Source organism: Scyliorhinus torazame, chromosome 6 (genome assembly GCF_047496885.1).
Source record: "Scyliorhinus torazame isolate Kashiwa2021f chromosome 6, sScyTor2.1, whole genome shotgun sequence".
NCBI lineage: Eukaryota > Metazoa > Chordata > Chondrichthyes > Carcharhiniformes > Scyliorhinidae > Scyliorhinus > Scyliorhinus torazame.
This window is the reverse complement of record NC_092712.1, coordinates 206,786,094-206,805,919: the sequence shown is the minus strand read 5'-3', so window position 1 is coordinate 206,805,919 and position 19,826 is coordinate 206,786,094.

The window sequence follows — 19,826 nt, the reverse complement described above, 5'->3', positions numbered from 1 at the left end:
CCAAGCATGGGAAAAAACCCGCGCTTCTCCGCCCCGGCCCCGCCCCCTCCAGCCTTCAGCGTGGGAAAAAGCCCGCGCTTTCCGCCTGCCCGGCTCCGCCTCCTCTGTCGCAGCTCGTTTTACAGGCCCAGTCCCCTCACCCCCGACTCGGGCCTCACACTCCCCCGTGGGGCCCCATCCCCCCTACCGGCCATCCACCCCCTACTCCGTTTACTTGCCCCCCTCCAAGAGCCCACTCGACAGACCCAACCAAAACAGTGCCCAACCCACCCTAACCACCCACACTGAACGAAAACTGAACAAGAACAAAGAAGCCCCCCCTCAAAATGTAACACAATAACAGCAATCCCCGACCATCCCCACGCCCGACCCCCCATCCCGACCCTCAGTCTGTGTCCAGCTTCTCGGCCTGAACAAAGGCCCACGGCTCCTCCGGGAACTCAAAATAATGGTGCTGGTCCTTGTAGGTGACCCACAGACGCGCCGGCTGCAACATGCCAAACCTCACCCCCTTCCTGTGCAGCACCGCCTTCGCCCGGTTGTACCCGGCCCTCCTCTTCGCCACCTCCGCACTCCAGTCCTGATATATCCGAACCTCCGCGTTCTCCCACCTGCTGTTCCTCTCTTTCTTGGCCCACCTGAGCACGCACTCCTGATCAGCGAACCGATGAAACCGCACTAGCACCGCCCGCGGCGGCTCGTTAGCCTTGGGCCTCCTCGCCAGCACTCTATGGGCCCCTTCCAGATCCAGGGGCCCCTGGAAGGACCCCTCTCCCATCAGCGAGTTTAACATGGTGACCACATAGGCCCCCACGTCCAACCCCTCCAGCCCCTCCGGGAGGCACAGGATCCGCAGATTATTCCGCCTCGACCGATTCTCCATCTCCTCGAACCGTTCCTGCCATTTCTTGTGGAGCGCCTCCACCTCTACCGCTAGGCCCAAGATCTTGTCCTCGTTATCTGAGATCTTTTGTCAGACCTCGCGGATCGCCACCCCCTGGGCCTTCTGGGTCTCCAGCAGCTTATCAATAGAAGCCTTCATCGGCTCCGGCAGATCCGCTTTAATCTCCCTGAAGCAGCGCTGGATAACCTCCTGCTGCTCCTGCGCCCACTACATCCACGCTGCCTGGTCCCCGCCCTCTGCCATCTTGCTCTTCTTCCCTCGCACTTTCTTTGGCTTCACCACCACTTTTTTAGTCGCCCCGCTCCTGGTCCAAGCCATACACTATCGGGGGAATGTTGCAGTCTTCTTCCCACACCGGGAAATGTTGAAAAAATGCTGTTGGGGGCCCTGTAAAGGGCCCAAAAGTCAGTTCCAAGCGGGAGCTGCCGAACGTGCGACTTAGCTCTGCATAGCCGCAACCGGAAGTCTAGAATGATGTTTTATTGATGTACACGTGGTAATGTAATAATCAGAATTGCTACACAGATCAAGTTATCATGGAATTACATTAGATTCTCCTGGAACCAGGCTTATGTGCAACTGTCCTGGTGTACGCCTTACAACCTTCTCCCGATAGCCAGATGTCACATGACTGATGTCTGACTCCACCTGCTGGTCGGACGTCGCACCGCTGAGTGCAAGCAAGATCGTCCACAGGCATATTACCACAATGCCGAATTTCAGCCCTTTGTGCATGTTTCCTCGGAGCCTGAAACAGTCTTATAAGCAGCCTCTTCAAACCAGTTCCAACAGGTATACTGCCTAGAGCGTACCCATTAGCAAGACATCGATATTTGCTTTCAGCATGATGCAAGGATCTGTTCAGGAAAAACTGCAGAGTGTCCGTCATCTTGTTCATACCAGACTCATCCATCACCAACAGCTTGATTTAGGTCTTCGGATATGAGGAACTTTGGTAAAGAAAGCTGCCACAGGACTTTATATCCACTGGATAACCATCATTCACTTCATCAAAGAATTTAAGCAAACTGATGAGATGTAACACTATTTCTTACTTTCGCTGTGCTCATTAGCAACCTACAAAATATATTAGCTATCCAAATGGAAGATAGTCAAACACTGGTATCTTGTCACACAGGCCAGCATCAGAATCTTTTGTTTTCTGTGATGTGTTCAGTATTCTCAACTTCAAAAACACCATCATCATTTGACACATCAAACAGAATATTCATCTTCAATAAATTTTCACTGCAATCAAAGATATTGGTGTTTCTGAAAATAAAATGTAAAATAATATGCTTAGCCATGGCAATTGAAAAGATTCTAGGATGCAGCAATGTGTTATGTCAATTTAGATGTGTACACTAGAATGAGTTTAAACTCAATGGTTGAAATTTCACACTTCCTCCTGTAAAATCCACAAATGTACTGAAATGCGATTTCCGCCTCCTTTAGGTGTCATGCCCTAAGGCAGCATGGGTGACCAGGAAATTCCATTCTTTTGGTCCATGATAACATTTGAGGTGGTTTTGCCATTGCCTTCCACAGCATGGCTGACCAGGAAACTCTCCTGCACTTTCCACCTGCCATCAGGCACATAGGGACAAGTTATAATAATAATAATTTTTATTAGTGTCACAAGTAGGCTTACATTAATACTGCAATGAAGGTACTTGAAAATCACCTAGTCGCCACACTCCGGCGCCTGTTCAGGTACACAGAGGGAGAATTCTGAATGTCCAGTTCACCTAACAAGCATGTCTTTCGGGACTTGTGGGAGGAAACCGGAGCACCCTGACGAAACCCATGCAGACACGGGGAGAACGTGCATCCTCCGCACAGACAGTGACCCAAGCTTGGAATTGAACCTGGGACCCTGGCACTGTGAAGCCACAGTGCTAACCACCGTGCTACTGTGCCGCCCATTGTTTTGGTGGTTAGAATACCAGACAAGAAACCCACGCAATTTGTAAACTGTGAGGAAAGGATACTTTACCCCAGGAGTGATGACTCGGGCCATCAGGTATATTTTATGTTAAAAACAAACTTTAAGTTAGACCCATGTACATCAAAGAAATAGCTTTGAATTAGTAAAGAACAGTAAAACAGTTCTTAAGTAAAAGGACCAACCAAGCAACCCAATAGAGTTTAAATGCCACTTATAAATAAAGTTAATGAAACAGGTTTATTTGTTGTCCTCTGTAACTTTGGAGAGAGATCCTTTGAGTAATAACTTGAAAATCTTTGTCTTGTCAGACTCAAATCTTATGGCAAAACTGACAAAACTACAGACATACCTGGCTCCTCCCATTCTTTACATCAACTGTATCCCACTAAGTTGTCCTTTGACCTGCTTAGCTAGGACTAACACCATCCCTCAAATTATCTACACCCCAGGGAACTGTCCAAATATAAACAATATTCCATTAGCCATCTATAAGCATACATGTCAATGGTTAGAATCAATACTTACCTCACTTTTATGACATCTTAATTATAGCTTTGTAGACACATTGCCTGCATGTATTTTAACCCAGGGTTTTTAATAATATTACGACAACAAAATATAAAATATATGTTCAATATATTCGGCTTCTTTTGAGAATCACTTTTGCAGCCATAAATTTAGTGTTAAGCAGGTATAGGAAACATTCTATTGAAGATTTTTAAAAATTAAATGATTGAATTGCTAATTGCCTAACATTACTTTGTTATCCCCTCAATGCTGCTGACCCAGGACTTGTGTTACATTCAATTTTTCACTGCTAAAAGACACATTCACACAGTCTGTGGTTCCTTTTACATCCTCCAATATGTTTAAATCAGTTATGCTTTATGTTGTAATGATTTTGTGTTTTCTGTCAGGAGAATCAATGCTATTGGCTTTTTCATTCTTTTTCAATTGTTCTGACATGAGTGGTTTCTCATTTTAGATTGTGACATCAAAAGCTGAGAAACAAACTTTCATCATCACCCTCCTATGACTCAATTGCATGATCTCCATCTTATTTACATAACCTGCAGACGTCTGCTGGCCCTCCCCAGGCAGCTTGCCAGCAAAGGGAGCTTAAGTATAAAGCCATTGGACCCAGGAGGGGAAACAGAGAGCTGCAGGTGCTGGATAGTTGTTGACACCCCCTCCTGTAAGTCCTGTCTCTGCTTCTCCACCAGTGATGGATCATACGTTCCAGAAGTGATATATCTGTCTGGACTGCAACTACTTCCTGGGATTGGGCAGCCCTCCGACTGTCCATTCCATCAGGTGACCCTACCTCCACCTGGTGTGGTGCAGCATGTGTGACGTGCATACCAGAAGATGAACCAGGAGCCTCATCACTAAAATGTCCCACCAAGGTGATAGTCTCTGCGATGGTGGAGGGTGCAGGTGACAACAGTGACAAAATGTCGGTGTCTTCCCCAGACTGGTGCTCCAGAATGTGCTGGGCTTATGGCTGGGGGTGAGGGTGAGGTACCCTACATGGGCCGGCATAGTCCGATGGTGATCCTGCAAGATAAAGACAAGAGACAGTGAAATCATGGGAAGGAGTGATCTGGGAGAGAGGGGTGACTCACTTGCTATAGGGGCATCATTTTCCATTTGGACCTCACTTGGTTAACGGATGCCGACCTCCGCACCTGAGATGGCCTCTCATGCATCTCCCCGGCTAACTCCAGCACCCTCTACTCCACAGTGGTGAGAGCCGGGAGGTCAGGGACACCCTCTCAGGTCTTCTCCCGCTCTTGCCTTTTCCTAGGGGACATATAAAGGACATGGTGAGATGCATGGAGGCAAGTTCTATGGAGGGGTTCTGTATCAGGTGGCATGTGTGTGCAAGGCACCTGGCCAAAAAGGTCAATACAGGTGCTGGGGTTTCGTGCAGGATGGGATGTGAGGGAGATGCAGCCAGGTGGATTTTGATTGGCCTCTGGGAGAGTGGGGCGATGATGTGAGGGACAGAGGTGATGCCAGGGGAACAGAGGTGGTGGCCATCTGAGGAGGTGCCCTAAGGAGGTCATTCATCTTCCTGCATTCTGTGTCGGTCAGCTTGGTGAGTCTGGCAGCACTGACCACCTCCGCCCAGGCCCGGTGAACAACAATCGGGCTGGAGCCGCCTGCCCATCCTGGGGAAGAAGGTGTCCCGCTTCTCCTCCACTGCATCCTCTCAAGGTCCGGGTCCAGGAACATTGGTCTCCTTGCTGCCATATTCTTGGCTGGAATGAGAGCGTGTGGGGAATGCAGTGCTTATAAGCAACTCCAGCTTGTCAAGCTCTGCAAGACCAATTCTGGCCCCAGCAAAACAGACACCGGCGGGAATGAAATTGCTCTAGATTCAGATGGGCAGAGTGCTGGCCTAATAGCATGTCCTGAATTGCTCAAAATAATGCCCCCCGTGGGAACGCGAAACCCACGCAATTCAGTCCCAGCATCAACATTTTGTCGCCCGCAGAGAATGCTGGCCATCTCCTTCACACATCTGTTGAATAGTTAATCCACTGTGGTAATTGAGTTAGGGTTTGTCCAAGGCCTAAAGAGCAACACATCACTGAGTTAACACTCTAATGATGAGTCAAAGCTGGACAGAAGTTTGTAAGATATGTTCACAGCATGCAACGTGAAAAGATTTGACAGCTTGACATTTCAAGCTATTACCTGTTCACCTATTGGAGAACTTGTTTGACGTTGCAATTTTGCTTGTAGGGGTAGAAACTCCTTTATGACCCAATAGATTTTAGAGCATAAATTCAGAGTTGGGCTGACAAACTTTGCAGTTGGATGTTCAGCACCAAAAATGCGCACAAAAAATGGAGTCCACCATATTGGTAACGGTGGTCCCTGGTGATCATCTGAAATAAAAAATAGCATCATTGTAATCTATTAATAGAAATAACTTGAGGCTAACTCATTAAATGCAACATTCATCAGACAACTGACTGTAAAATTGGAATTTCTAGAGAATTATCTGGTAGTCTTTGCTCTTTAGCTGAAAACTTTGTAAACAGGCATTCAGTTCCTTTTCCATTGTCGACAAAGAAACCATCTCCTGATTTAGTTGGGATGCTGGTCAGGTATCATTGAATGTACCAGCTATCTATGAGCTTTAGAAAGAAAATCCTGCAACACTTCACAATATAATTTTTGTCAATCTCTCAAACAACTGTAACAAACTAAGACATATAATAAACAATCATAAGCATGAAATACATATGATCAATTCAGCAATATTCTTCTAAGCGAATCTTAGTTTAACCTTATTCCTGACCTTTTGAAAATTTATGAAGCAAAATACCCTCAAATTATTTCCATTGATCATTTCCATGTGTTTTATATTAATCACAATTATCCTCAAAAATGAGATAGCAAAATAAAAAGCATTACTTCACCATACCTATACTCACTTCTGTTATCATTAAAATGGTACAGGTATGTATTGGGGAGGTGGCACAGTCAAACTGGCACTTTACTCCTTTACTTATCAGATCTAAACTATATGTAGGTCAGATGGTTAGGGTCCTTTTCTTCTAACAGTCGTAAGAGATTCTAACAGACTCAGTTCCTTTCCGAGAAGCTACAAGTTCACAGCATAATAATAATCTTTATCAGTGTCACAAGTAGGCTTACGTTAAAACTGCAATGAAGTTACTGTGTAAATCCCCTAGTCGTCACACTCCGGCACCTACTTGGATACACTGAGGGAGAATTCAGAATGTCCAATTCACCTAACAGCACATCTTTCAGGACTTGTGGGAGGAAACCGGAGGAAACTCATGCAGACACGGGGAGAACGTGCAGACTCCGCACAGACAGTGACCCAAGCCGGGAATCGAAATGTTCACAATTTGGCAATGAAATGGAAAATCTATTAGAATCATAGAATAGAATCATAGAATCCCTACAGTGCAGAAGGAGGCCATTCGGTCCATCGAGTCTGCACCGACCCTCCAAAAGAGCACCCCACCTAGGCTCGCTCCCCAACCCTTTCTCCCTAACCCCACCTAACCTTTGGACACTCAGGGACAATTTAGCATTGCCAATCCACCTAAACTGCACATTTTTAGATTGCGGGAGGAAACCAGAGCACCGGAGGAAATCCACGCTGACACGGGGTGAATGTGCAAACTCCACTCAGACAGTAACCCGAGATTGGAATTTAGCCCGGGTCCCTAGCGCTGTGAGGCAGCAGTGCTAACCACTGTGCCACCATGCCACCCCAGAAAGCATAATTAGTCACACAATAAATCTGAACACTGATTGTTTTAAATGCAACAGTACCAAGAAAATCTTATTCCGAGAAATCGAAGGGGCAAATGGGAAAATACCAAAGGTTGAATTCCTCATTGTTGATTAAGAGTTTCACTGTATATGGCCACATCATTAGTGTACAAAATGTTTAATTGCCCAACACTAAATGTGTTCAAAATTTAAAAAACAGAATACAACGGATCCCGGAAATCTGCAATTAAAACAGAAAACAGAGTTCTCCATAGATGTTGCCAGACGTGCTGAATAGTTCCAGAATTTTATGTTTTTATTATTGAAAGTCCTGATTATGATTTTTTTGTTCCTTCTTGACATCCCCCTTTTTAAAAAAAAAAATTGTTGGTTGCTTGGAATATATGCGACTGTATGTACAGGTATAACTTTATTTACATTAAATGGCGAGTGGATGAATATATACATGAATATATATATGTCTAGCGTGCAGATGCAAAACAAAATTTCCAAGATAAGTCTATAAGTCCAATCTTTGGGGCTTGCGTCGGATCCTTGTTGACTGCCTGAGAGGTGGAGGTGGGGGCGACGGCGCCCTGACAGGCGGGATTGCTGCCAGATTGGTGGCCATGTGGTGCGAGGTGTCCAGAGGAGGCATAACAACATCTGAAAAAGTAAGATTTGGTGGTGGGCAGGCAAGTTTGCGCAGTGCCCTTCTGTTGTGCCTGACAATGGAGACATCAGCCATACGAACCACAAACGATCTGGGAGCAGCCTGTCGAACAACAACAGCTGGAGCTGACCAGCCTCCATCAGGTAGCTTGATGCGAACAGCATCTTCCGGAGAGAGCACAGGCAAATCGGTAACATGAGCATCGTACGTCAGCTTTTGCCGGTTCCTGAGTTGCTGCACCTTTTGCAGCATTGGGAGGTGATCCAGGTCTGGTAAGTGTATGACTGGAACAGTCGTCCACAGGTCTCTCTTCATGAGGAGGTGAGCCGAAGACATACCAGTGGACAGAGGGGTTGCCCTGTACGGCAACAGCGCAAGGTTGAAGTCAGAAGCAGAGTCCGCAGCCTTGCAGAGCAGTTGCTTCACTATATGGACCCCTTTCTCGACCTTCCCGTTGGACTGCGGGTAACGTGGGCTTGAGGTAATGTGTTTGAATTGGTACGACTTGGCGAAATTGGACCACTCTTGGCTGTGGAAGCAGGGACCATTGTCACTCATGACAATGAGTGGAATACCATGCCTGGCAAATGTCTCCTTGCAGGCCTTGATGACTGTCCTTGATGTGAGGTCTGACAGCTTCACAACTTCCGGGTAACTTGTGAAGTAATCTATGATGAGCACATAGTCACGCCCATTGGCGTGAAAAAGGTCGATTCCCACCTTGCACCATGGAGAGGTCACGATCTCGTGTTGCTGGAGTGTTTCTTTTGTTTGAGCAGGCTGGAAACGCTGGCAGGTCGCACAATTGAGGACCATGTTGGATATGTCCTGGTTGATCCCAGGCCAATAGACAGCCTGCCGGGCCCTGCGCCTACACTTTTCGACACCTCGGTGTCCCTCGTGGATTTGTTTGAGCACTAAGCTCTGCAGACTGTGAGGAATAACGATACGATCTAGCTTGAGGAGGATCCCCTCGATGACTGTCAGGTCGTCCTTCACATTAAAGAACTGAGGGCATTGCCCTTTTTGCCAGCCATTTGCGAGATGGTGCATTACACGCTGCAGAAGAGGGTCCTTGGCAGTCTCTTCACGAATGCTGATCACTCTTTCATCTGAGGCCGGGAGGTTGCTGGCACACAGTTGCACCTGTGCCTCAATCTGGTGGATGAAGTCAACATGTTCACAGGGCGAGGTGATGGAGCGGGACAGGGCATCCGCAATTATCAGCTCCTTGCCTGGTGTGTATACTAACTCAAAATCGTACCTTCGGAGTCAAAGGAGAATGCGCTGAAACCTGGGCATCATGTCATTCAAGTCCTTATGAATGATATGGACTAAGGGTCTGTGGTCAGTCACCACTGTGACGGTTGGTAGACTAGACATAGACATGGAACTTTACAATTCCGGTTAGGAGGCCCAGGCACTCTTTTTCAATTTGGGCGTACGTCTGTTCAGTAGGAGTCATGGCCCTTGATGCATAAGCAACTGGAGCCCAGGACAAGGAGTCATCCTTCTGGAGGAGCACCGCACCAATGCCGTCCTGGCTTGCATCCGTGAAGATTTTTGTTTCCCTGTCCGGGTCAAAAAACGCTAGTACCGGAGCAGTGGTGAGCTTTGCCTTTAGCTCGAGCCACTCTGCTTGATGTGTGGGTAGCCACTGGAATGCCGTGGACTTCTTCACCAGATGCCTGAGAGCCGTGGTGTGTGAGGCCAGGTTGGGAATGAATTTTCCCAAGAAGTTCACCATACTGAGGAAGCGTAGTACCGCCTTTTTGTCTTCCAGGGTCTTCATGGCATTAATGGCCTTGACTTTGTCCGAATCTGGTTGCACACCCTGCTGGGATATTTGGTCACCCAAGAACTTGATGGATGACATGCCCAAGGAGCACTTGGCCTTGTTCAGCTTGAGGCCATTTGCATGGACACGTCAAAATACTTGCTTGAGACGAGATATGTGTTCCTCGGGGGTCGTGGACCATATGATTACATCATCTGCGTAGACACGCACACCCTCAATGCCCTCCATCATCTGCTCCATGAAATTGTGGAAGATTTCAGAGGCTGAAACAATGCCGAACGGCATACGGTTATAACAGTCCCTGCCAAATGGTGTGTTGAACGTGCAGAGCTTCCTGCTGGACTCGTCCAGTTGTATCTGCCAGAAACCACGCGATGCATCTAGCTTCGTGAAGAATTTGGCATGTGCCATCTCACTGGTCAGTTCCTCCCGCTTTGCGATCGGGTAGTGTTCCCGCATTATGTTCCGGTTAAGGTCTTTGGGATCTATGCATATCCACAACTCTCCTGAGGGTTGTGGTGAATGTATTACGGCAACCATTCACCACTGTATTACATTATATTACATTGTACTAAGTTGATGCCCTTATGGGCTCCACCTTTGGACCATTGTATTACATTACATCGCATTGTATCATGTTGGTGCCCTTGTGGGCTCCGCCCCTGGCTCCGCCCCCTCAGGGGAGGTATGTAGATCTGCTGCCCTACAGGCGGCTCTCAGTGCAGAGCAGTCGCAGGCAGGCACAGTTCTAGCTGATTAAAACAACTGTTCACTTCAACTCTCCATCTTGTGTGAATTGATGGTCGCATCAATTTAATCAGCTACAACATCGCGATGGAAGCAGCCCTCAAACCTGATCGGCTGGAACTCGACCCACAGGCCGCTGAAACCAAAGGGATTTTTTCGCACCAGCTCCGATGTTTCGAGGCCTACCTCGCCGCCTCCTCCTCGCCCTACATCACCGAGGAACAGAAACTGAGCCTCCTCCACGCCCGGGTGAGCCATAGAATCTCCGTGCAGATCGAGGAAGCGACCACATAGGCAGACACGGTCGCGATCCTGAAAAGGCAATACGTGAGGCCGGTGAACGAAGTGTCCGCACGGCATCTCCTCACCACTCGCCGCCAATGCCCCGGGGAATCGCTGGAGGAATACCTATGCGACCTGAAATTACTCGCGCGAAACTGCAACTATCAGGACGTCACAGCCTCACAGCACATGGAACTCGTCATCCGGGACGCCTATGTGGCTGGAGTCCGGTCCAACTACGTCAGACAGCGCCTGCTCGCAAAGGGCGCCCTTGACCGAGAAGAGATGGTAAAACTATCCACCTCCTTAGAAGTAGCTTTTCAGAGCCTCAACGCTTTCCCCTCCGACCACGTGACCCCCTCGTGGACACCCGACCAGAGGGTGCCCCAGGCCTGTGCCGCGTGGCTGCCAGCCCAACCCGGGGGAGCTGCCCTGCTATTTCTGCGGCCAGCACCAGCACCCCAGGCTGCGTTGCTCGGCTCGGAACGCGACCTATAGCGACTGCGGCAAGAAAGGACACTTTACCAAAGTTTGCCTGGCCAGATCCAACATCTCTAAATCACAGGCCCGACTTTCAGACTCACAGGCCCGCACACCCCGCAGTGTGGCTGCGTGCCTGCCGGCACCGCCCCCTCCGGACGCATCACCTGCCTCGTGCTGTCCGTGGGGGCAGCCATCTTTGACTCTACCCAACACGTGTGACTCACGGGGGCCGCCACCTTGGCCGCCATCTCCCACACGGCCTGCCATGTGCGACTCATGGGGGTCGCCATCTTGGCCGCCATCTTCATCGCCGCCCGACACGTGCGACCGACGCGGGCAGCCATCTTGGGACCAGCCAACCACCTCCGACCACGCCGGCTACCCGCAACTCGGCGTGGTCACCCTCGACCAGTCACACCCCAAGCACCTCAGGAACTCGATAATGACCGTCCGGGTCAATGGGCACGAAACGCCCTGCTGTTTGACTCCTTGAGCATGGAGAGCTTCATACATCCAGACACGGTAAGGCGCTGTTCTCTCCAAATTTCCCCCGCATCCCAAACAATCTCCCTCGCGTCCGGATCGCATTGAGTGCAGATCCAGGGATACAGTGTCGCGGACCTCGTGATACAACGCGCCGAGTACGCCAATTTTAAACTATATGTACTCCCCGACCTCTGCGCTGCCTTCCTGTTGGGACTGGACATCCAGGGCAACCTCAGGAACCTGACCCTGAAATTCGTCGGGCTCCTACCCCCTTCTCACAATATGTAGCCTCGCGACCCTAAAGGTCGACCCACCCCCACTCTTCGCGAACCTCACCGCCGACTGTAAACCCGTTGCCACCAGGAGCAGGCGGTACAGTATCCAGGACAGGACTTTTATCAAGTCCGAGGTCCAGCAGCTCTTGAGGGAAGGGACCATCGAGGCCAGTAACAGCCCCTGGAGAGCCTAGGTGGTGGTCGTCAGGACTGGGGAGAAGAACCGGATGGTTGTAGATTACAGCCAAACCATAAACCGGTACACTCATCTCGATGCGTACCTCCTTCCCCGGATAGCGGACATGGTTAATCAGATTGCACACTACCGGGTGTTCTCCATGGTAGATCTGAAGTCCGCATACCACCAGCTCCCTATCCGCCCGGAGGACCGCCACTACACGGCCTTTGAGGCAGACGGCCGCCTCTTCCACTTCCTCCGGGTCCCCTTCGGCGTCACCAACGGGGTCTCGGTCTTCCAAAGAACGATGGAGCGAATGGTAGACCAGTACGGGCTGCGGGCCACATTTCCGTACTTGGACAACGTCACCATCTGCGGCCACGATCAGCAGGACCACGTCGCCAACCTTCAGAAGTTTCTCCAAACCGCCCAAGCCCTCAACCTCACTTATAACAAGGAGAAATGCGTTTTCCGCACAACCCGATTGGCCATCCTCAGCTATGTCATGGAAAACGGAGTCCTAGGGCCCGACCCCGACCGTATGCGCCCCCTCCTGCAACTCCCCCTCCCCCACTGTCCCAAGGCCCTGAAAAGATGCCTCGGGTTCTTTTCGTATTATGCCCAGTGGGTCCCCAACTATGCGGAACGCCCACTGATCAAAGCCACCATCTTCCCACTGACGACTGAGGCCCGCCAGGCCTTCAGCCGCATCAAGGCAGATATTGGCAAAGCCGCGATGCGCGCGGTGGATGAGTCCATCCTCTTCCAGGTGGAGAGCGACGCGTCAGAGGTCGCCCTCACCGCTACCCTTAATCAGGCAGGCCCGTAGCCTTTTTCTCCCGTACCCTCAATGCCTCCGAGATTCGACACTCCTCAATCGAAAAAGAAGCTCAAGCGATTGTGGAAGCTGTACTGCATTGGAGGCACTATCTCGCTGGTAGGAGGTTCACCCTCGTCATCGACCAACGGTCGGTAGCCTTCATGTTCGACAATACACAGCGGGGCAAGATCAAGAATGATAAAATCTTGAGGTGGAGGATCGAACTCTCCACCTATAATTACGTTATTGTATATTGTCCTGGGAAGCTTGTTCGGTTTCCCCACTTATGTCCACAGTGACCGAGGCTCCTCGTTTATGAGCGACGAACTGCGTCAGTACCTGCTCGGTAAGGGCTTCGCCTCGAGCAGGACTACCAGTTACAACCCCCGGGGAAACGGACAGGTGGAGAGGGAGAACGCGACGGTATGGAAGGCCGTCCTCCTGGCACTACGGTCTAGGAGTCTCCCAGTTTCCCGCTGGCAGGGGGTCCTCCATGACGCGCTCCACTCCATTAGGTCATTCCTTTGCACAGCCACGAATGAGACCCCTCATGACCGCCTATTTGTTTTCCCGAGGAAATCCACCTCCGGGGTCTCGCTTCCAGCCTGGCTGAAGGCACTGGGGCCTGTACTCCTCCGAAAACACGTGATGAGCCATAAGTCCGACCCCCTGGTCGAGAGGGCCCAGCTCCTTCACGCCAACCCCCAGTATGCCTACGTAGTGCACCACGACGGCCGACAAGATACAGTCTCCCTCCGGGAAGTGGCACCCGCAGGTTCCCCTACGACAATCACCTAACCGAACGGCGCCCCCGCCCCTGCATGGCCTACACCCCCCCCTCCTACACCCCCTCTCCCCATCGCAGACCTACAGAGATGAAGCTCCAGAAGACACGCGTCCGGAGTCAACATCCTTGCCTGCAGCAACGAGTCCAACACCCGTGCCCGCAGCGACGAGTTCAACACCCGTGCCCGCAGCAAAACCAGAGCTCAGGCGATTGCAGCACATGATCAAGGCGCCGGACAGACTCAACCTGTGAACCACTTCACCCCCGCTGGACTTCAATTTTTTAACAGGGGGTGAATGTGGTGAATGTATTACGGCAACTATTCACCACTGTATTACATTACATTACATTGTACTATGTTGATGCCCTTGTGGGCTCCACCTGTGGACCACTGTATTACATTACATTGCATTGTATCATGTTGGTGCCCTTATGGTCGGGGGAAGTATATAGATCTGCTGCCTGCAGGCGGCTCTCAGTGCAGAGCAGTCGCAGGCAGGCACAGTTCTAGCTGATTAAAACGACTGTTCACTTCAACTCTCGGTCTCGTGTGAATTGATGGTCGCATCAAGGGCTTCTTCACTCAGGCCATCGAGCTGACCCAGTTAGTCGGTTCCGTCACTTTGGAGATTATGCCCTGGTCTTAGAGCTCCTGTAGCTGCGCCTTTAAACGTTCCTTCAGAGGAGCCGGCACCCGGCGGGTGCATGGATTGCAGGCGTGGCATCAGGCCTGGGTAAGATCTTGTAGCAGAATGGCAGCGTACCCATTCACTAAACACATCCGGGTATTGCGCAAGGATGTCATCAATGTCGGCCTGAAGGTCCATATTGGAAGAGGACATGACATGGACTCGCTGTACGAGGTTGATTAGCTTGCATGCATGGGCACCAAGCAGGGATGCCTTATCAGGCTTGACGATTTCGAATCGCAGTGTGGCATTGATGGTCTTGTTGGAGACAAACAGATGACAAGATCCTAATGCAGTTATGGCATTGCCATTATAATCAAGGAGCTGGCAGGCTGATGGAAGAATTTGGGGTTGCTTTTTAATGCGATCAAAATCAACTTGAGAGATGAGATTGGCAGAAGCACCAGTGTCCAGCTTGAACTGGACGCTGCATTGATTTACGTGTATAACAGCACGCCATTCGTCCGCAGAATCCACATTGAGGATAGATAGGTGTCCTGCTGAATTTGAGGAGGCATACTCACATGTAGTGATGATGGCACACGATATGGGGACTCCAGGCAGTCGTCCTCTGGATCCGTGGTGCTACCAGGATCAGAATCCAGTAGACCTTGCTGTACACATCGAACACACTTGCGTTGGAAATGGGATCGCTGGCCCTTGACCGGTGGTGCAGACCTGCACAAGGCTGCATAATGTCCAGGCTTCCCACAAGTTAAACATCGCCTGCCTTTTGCAGGGCATTGCCGCTTTAAGTGGGCAGTGACGCAGTTCGGGCACGTCATGAGGTTGACGTTGTTGCGCTCCGTGCGTCGTCGCACATGCGCAGTGCGGTCAGCCGACGTTCGCACCTGCGCAGTTTGGTTTTCGGCTGCTTCGTTCTCCTATTCGTGTTGCGCATGCATGGGGCCCCGGGAAATGCGCGCAAAATGGCCGCCTTCATCGATACTGAGGCGCCGTATTCGGGCAATGGCCTGCACACTCTGTGCCTCGTGGGAGGCAAGTTGTTCCTGTTCTGTCGATTTGAAACGGGAGTACCGATTTCTCGCCTGTTCATGCACTTTACATGTCTCGATTGTGACTGGCAGGGTCATGTGCTTAACTTTGAGGAGCAGCTCCCGCAAAGAGTTGGAGTGGACCCCAAACACGATCTGATCCCTGATGATGGAATCAGCGGTGTCACCATAATTGCAGGACTGTGCTCATATACGGAGATGAGTTAGAAAGGATTGGAACGGTTCATCCTTACCCTGAAGGCTTTGCTGGAAGATATAGCGCTCAAAGCTCTCGTTTGTTTCGACTTCACAGTGACTGTCGAACTTCGCTAAAACGGCCTTGAATTTGGTCTTGTCCTTGCCGTCGGTAAAAGTAAGCGAGTTGAAAATCTGGATGGCTTGGTCCCCAGCAGTTGATAGGAGCAGCGCGATTTTTCTGGCATCGGATCCATCCTCGAGACCCGAGACCTGAATGTAGAGAAAAAATCTCTGCTTGAAGACCCGCCAGTTAGCGCCGAGATTGCCGGAGATCCGGAGCTGTGAAGGGGCCTGGATCGTCTCCATGCCGCTGGAAGGCACTTGCTGGTCATCACGGAATCACTCGAGGTAAACTACTTAGATAAAGTAGACTACTGGTACCATGTCGGGTTAATCACCCTGGGGTAACACGGACTGCAACTGGATGCAGTTGTACTTGAAAGTAGACACCAAACTTTGATGTAAGTTCAATACGTTTTATTGAACTTGCTGAGCAGTGCACACAGCTTGCTGTGGGTTGACACTCTACCAATCTAAGCATGCTAACTATAACTAACTAGACCAGACTAGCTCTGAGCCACGTGTAGAAGGTGCTAACTGATATATACACCCTGACTGTCACTACAGTTGTCACCAATGGAAAGAGGCAGAGTGTTGATACCTCGTGTGTTTTATAGTGGGAAACCCCCCTCTAGTGTTCTGCCTGGTGATTGGTTGTGTTCTGTCCTGTGTGTTGATTGGCTGTACTGGGTGTCTGTCACTGCCTATCTGTATCTCTTTATGTGCATGAGTTCATATCATGACACCCCCCCATGATAGATTGGGGAGAGTTACGAAAAGGGATGACAGTGAATAGACAATGGCAAACATTCAAGGAACGCATGGTGGAACTACAGCAACTGTTCATTCCTGTCTGGCACAAAAGCAAAGGGGGCAAGAGGGCCAATCCATGGCTTACAAAGGAAATTAGAATTAGTATCTGATACAAGGATTGGCCAAGAAAAATAATAGGTCTGAGGATTGGGAGCAGTTTAGAATTCAGCAAAGAAGGACGAAGGAATTGATTAAGAAGGGGAAAGTACAGTACGAAAAGAAGCTTGCAGGGAACATAAAGACTGACACTGAGTTTCTACAGATATGTGAAGAGAAAGAGATTGGTAAAGAGAAATGTAGGCCCACTGCAGACAGAAACAGGGGAATGCATAATAAGGGACAAAGAAATGGCTGAGCAATTGAATACATACTTTGGTTCTGTCTTCACAAATGAGGACACAAATCAGATCCCAGAAATGTTGGAGAATGAAAGGTTTAGTGATGGGGAAGAACTGAGAGAGATCAACATTAGTAGAGAAATGGTGCTGGGAAAACTGATGGGATTGAAGGCGGATAAATCCTCAGAGCCTGAGAATCTGCATCCCAGAGTGCTTAAAGAGGTGGCTCTGGAAATAGTGGTTGCATTGGGAGTCATCTTCTGGAATTCTATAGACTCTGGAACTGTCCCTGCAGATTGGAGGGTAGCTCACGTCACTCCAATATTCAAAAAGAGAAGTAGAGAGAAAGCAGGGAATTATAGATCAGTAAGCCTATCACCGGTAGTGGGGAAAATGCTTGAATCTATTATCAAGGACTTTATAGCGGAACATTTAGAAAGCAGTGGCAGAATCAGTCAGAGTCAGCATGGATTTATGAAGGGAAAATCATGCTTGACAAATCTGTTGGAATTTTTTGAAGAGGTAACCAGTACAGTCATCATGGGGGAGCCAGTCGATGTGGTATATTCGGACTTTCAGAAGGCCTTTGACAAAGTTCCGCATAAGAGATTATTGTACAAAATTAAAGCACATGGGATTGGGGGAAATGTATTGAGGTGGATAGAAACTGGTTGGCAGAGAGGAACAAAGTGTAGGGTTTAATGGGCCCTTTTCAAATTGGCAGGCAGTAACTAGTGGGGTACCACAGGGACCCCAGCTATTCACAATATATATTAATGATTTGGATGAGGGAACAAAATGTAACATCTCAAAGTTTGCACATGATACCAAATTAGGTGGGAGGGTGAATTGTGACGAGGATGCAGGGATCCTACAGCAAGATCTGGACAGGTTCAGATCCAATCCTCTGATCATCTTGTATGCCTCAATTAAGTCACCTCTTAACCTTCGTCTCTCTAATGAAAACAGCCTCAAGTCCCTCAGCCTTTCCTCATAAGATCTTCCCTCCATACCAGGCAACATTCTGGTAAATCTCCTCTGCACCCTTTCCAATGCTTCCACATCCTTCCTACAATGCAGCGACCAGAATTGCACGCAATACTCCAAATGCGGCAGCACCCGAGTTTTGTACAGCTGCAGCTTGACCTCATGGCTCCGAAACTCAATCCCTCTACCAATAAAAGCTAATATACCGTACGCCTTCTTAACAACCCTCTCAACCTGAGTGGCAACTTTCAGGGATCTATGTACATGGACACCGAGATCTCTCTGCTCATCCACACTGCCAAGAATCTTACCGTTAGCCCAGTACTCTGTCTTCCTGTTATTCCTTCCAAAATGAATCACCTCACACTTTTCTGCATTAAACTCCATTTGCCACCTCTCAGCCCAGCGCTGCAGCTTATCTATGTCCCTCTGTAACTTGTAACATCCTTCCGCACTGTCCACAACTCCACCGACTTTAGTGTCACCTGCAAATTTACTCACCCATCCTTCTACGCCCTCCTCCAGGTCATTTATAAAAATGACAAACAGCAGTGGCCCCAAAACAGATCCTTGTGGTACACCACTAGTAACTGGACTCCAGTCTGAACACTTCCCATCAACCACCACCCTTTGTCTTCTTCCAGCTAGCCAATTTCTGATCCAAACTGCTAAATCTCCCTGAATCCCATGCCTCCGTATTTTCTGCAGTAGCCTACTGTGGGGAACCTTATCAAACGCTTTACTGAAATCCATATACACCACATCAACTGCTTTACCCTCATCCACCTGTTTGGTCACCTTCTCAAAGAACTCAATAAGGTTTGTGAGGCACAACCTACCCTTCACGAAACCGTGTTGACTATATCTAATCAAATTATTCCTTTCCAGATGATTATACACCCTATCTCTTATAAACCTTTCCAAGATTTTGCCCACAACAGAAGTAAGGCTCACTGGTCTATAGTTACCAGGGTTGTCTCTACTCCCCTTCTTGAACAAGGGGACAACATTTGCTATCCTCCAGTCTTCTGGCACTATTCCTGTTGACAAAGGTGACTTAAAGATCAAAGCCAAAGGCTCAGCAATCTCCTCCCTAGCTTCCCAGAGAATCCTAGGATAACTCCCATCCGGCCCAGGGGACTTATCTATTTTCACCCTTTCCAGAATTGTTAACACCTCCTCCTTATGAACCTCAAGCCCTTCTAGTCTAGTAGCCTGAATCTCAGTATTCTCCTCGACAACATTGTCTTTTTCCTGTGTGAATACTGACGAAAAATATTCATTTAGCACCTCTCCTATCTCCTCGGACTCCAAGCACAACTTCCCACTACTGTCCTTGACTGGCCCTACTCTTACCCTAGTCATTCTTTTATTCCTGACATATCTATAGAAAGCTTTAGGGTTATCCTTGATCCTACCTGCCAAAGACTTCTCATGTCCCCTCCTGGCTCTTCTTCGCTCTCTCTTTAGGTCCTTCCTAGCTAACTTGTAACTCTCGGGCGCCCTTACTGAACCTTCATGTCTCATCTTTACATTCTTCCTCTTGACAAGTGTTTTGACTGCCTTAGTAAACCACGGTTCCCTTGCTCGACCACTTCCTCCCTGCCTGACAGGTACATACTTATCTTGGCCCACCTGAGCACACACTCCCGATCAGCGAACCGATGAAACCGCACCAGCACCGCCCGCGGAGGCTCGTTAGCCTTGGGCCTCCTCGCCAGCACTCTATGGGCCCCTTCCAGCTCCAGGGGCCCCTGGAAGGACCCCGCTCCCATCAGCGAGTTCAACATGGTGACCACATAGGCCCCCACGTCCGGCCCCTCCAGCCCCTCCGGGAGGCCCAGAATCCGCAGATTCTTCCGCCTCGACCGATTCTCCATCTCCTCGAACCGCTCCTGCCATTTCTTGTGGAGCGCCTCGTGAAGCAGCGCTGGATACCCTCCTGTTGCTCCTGCGCCCACTGCATCCACACTGCCTGGTATCCACCCGCCATTTTGTTCTTCTTCCCTCGCACCATCTTCGGGTCGACCACCACCTTTTTA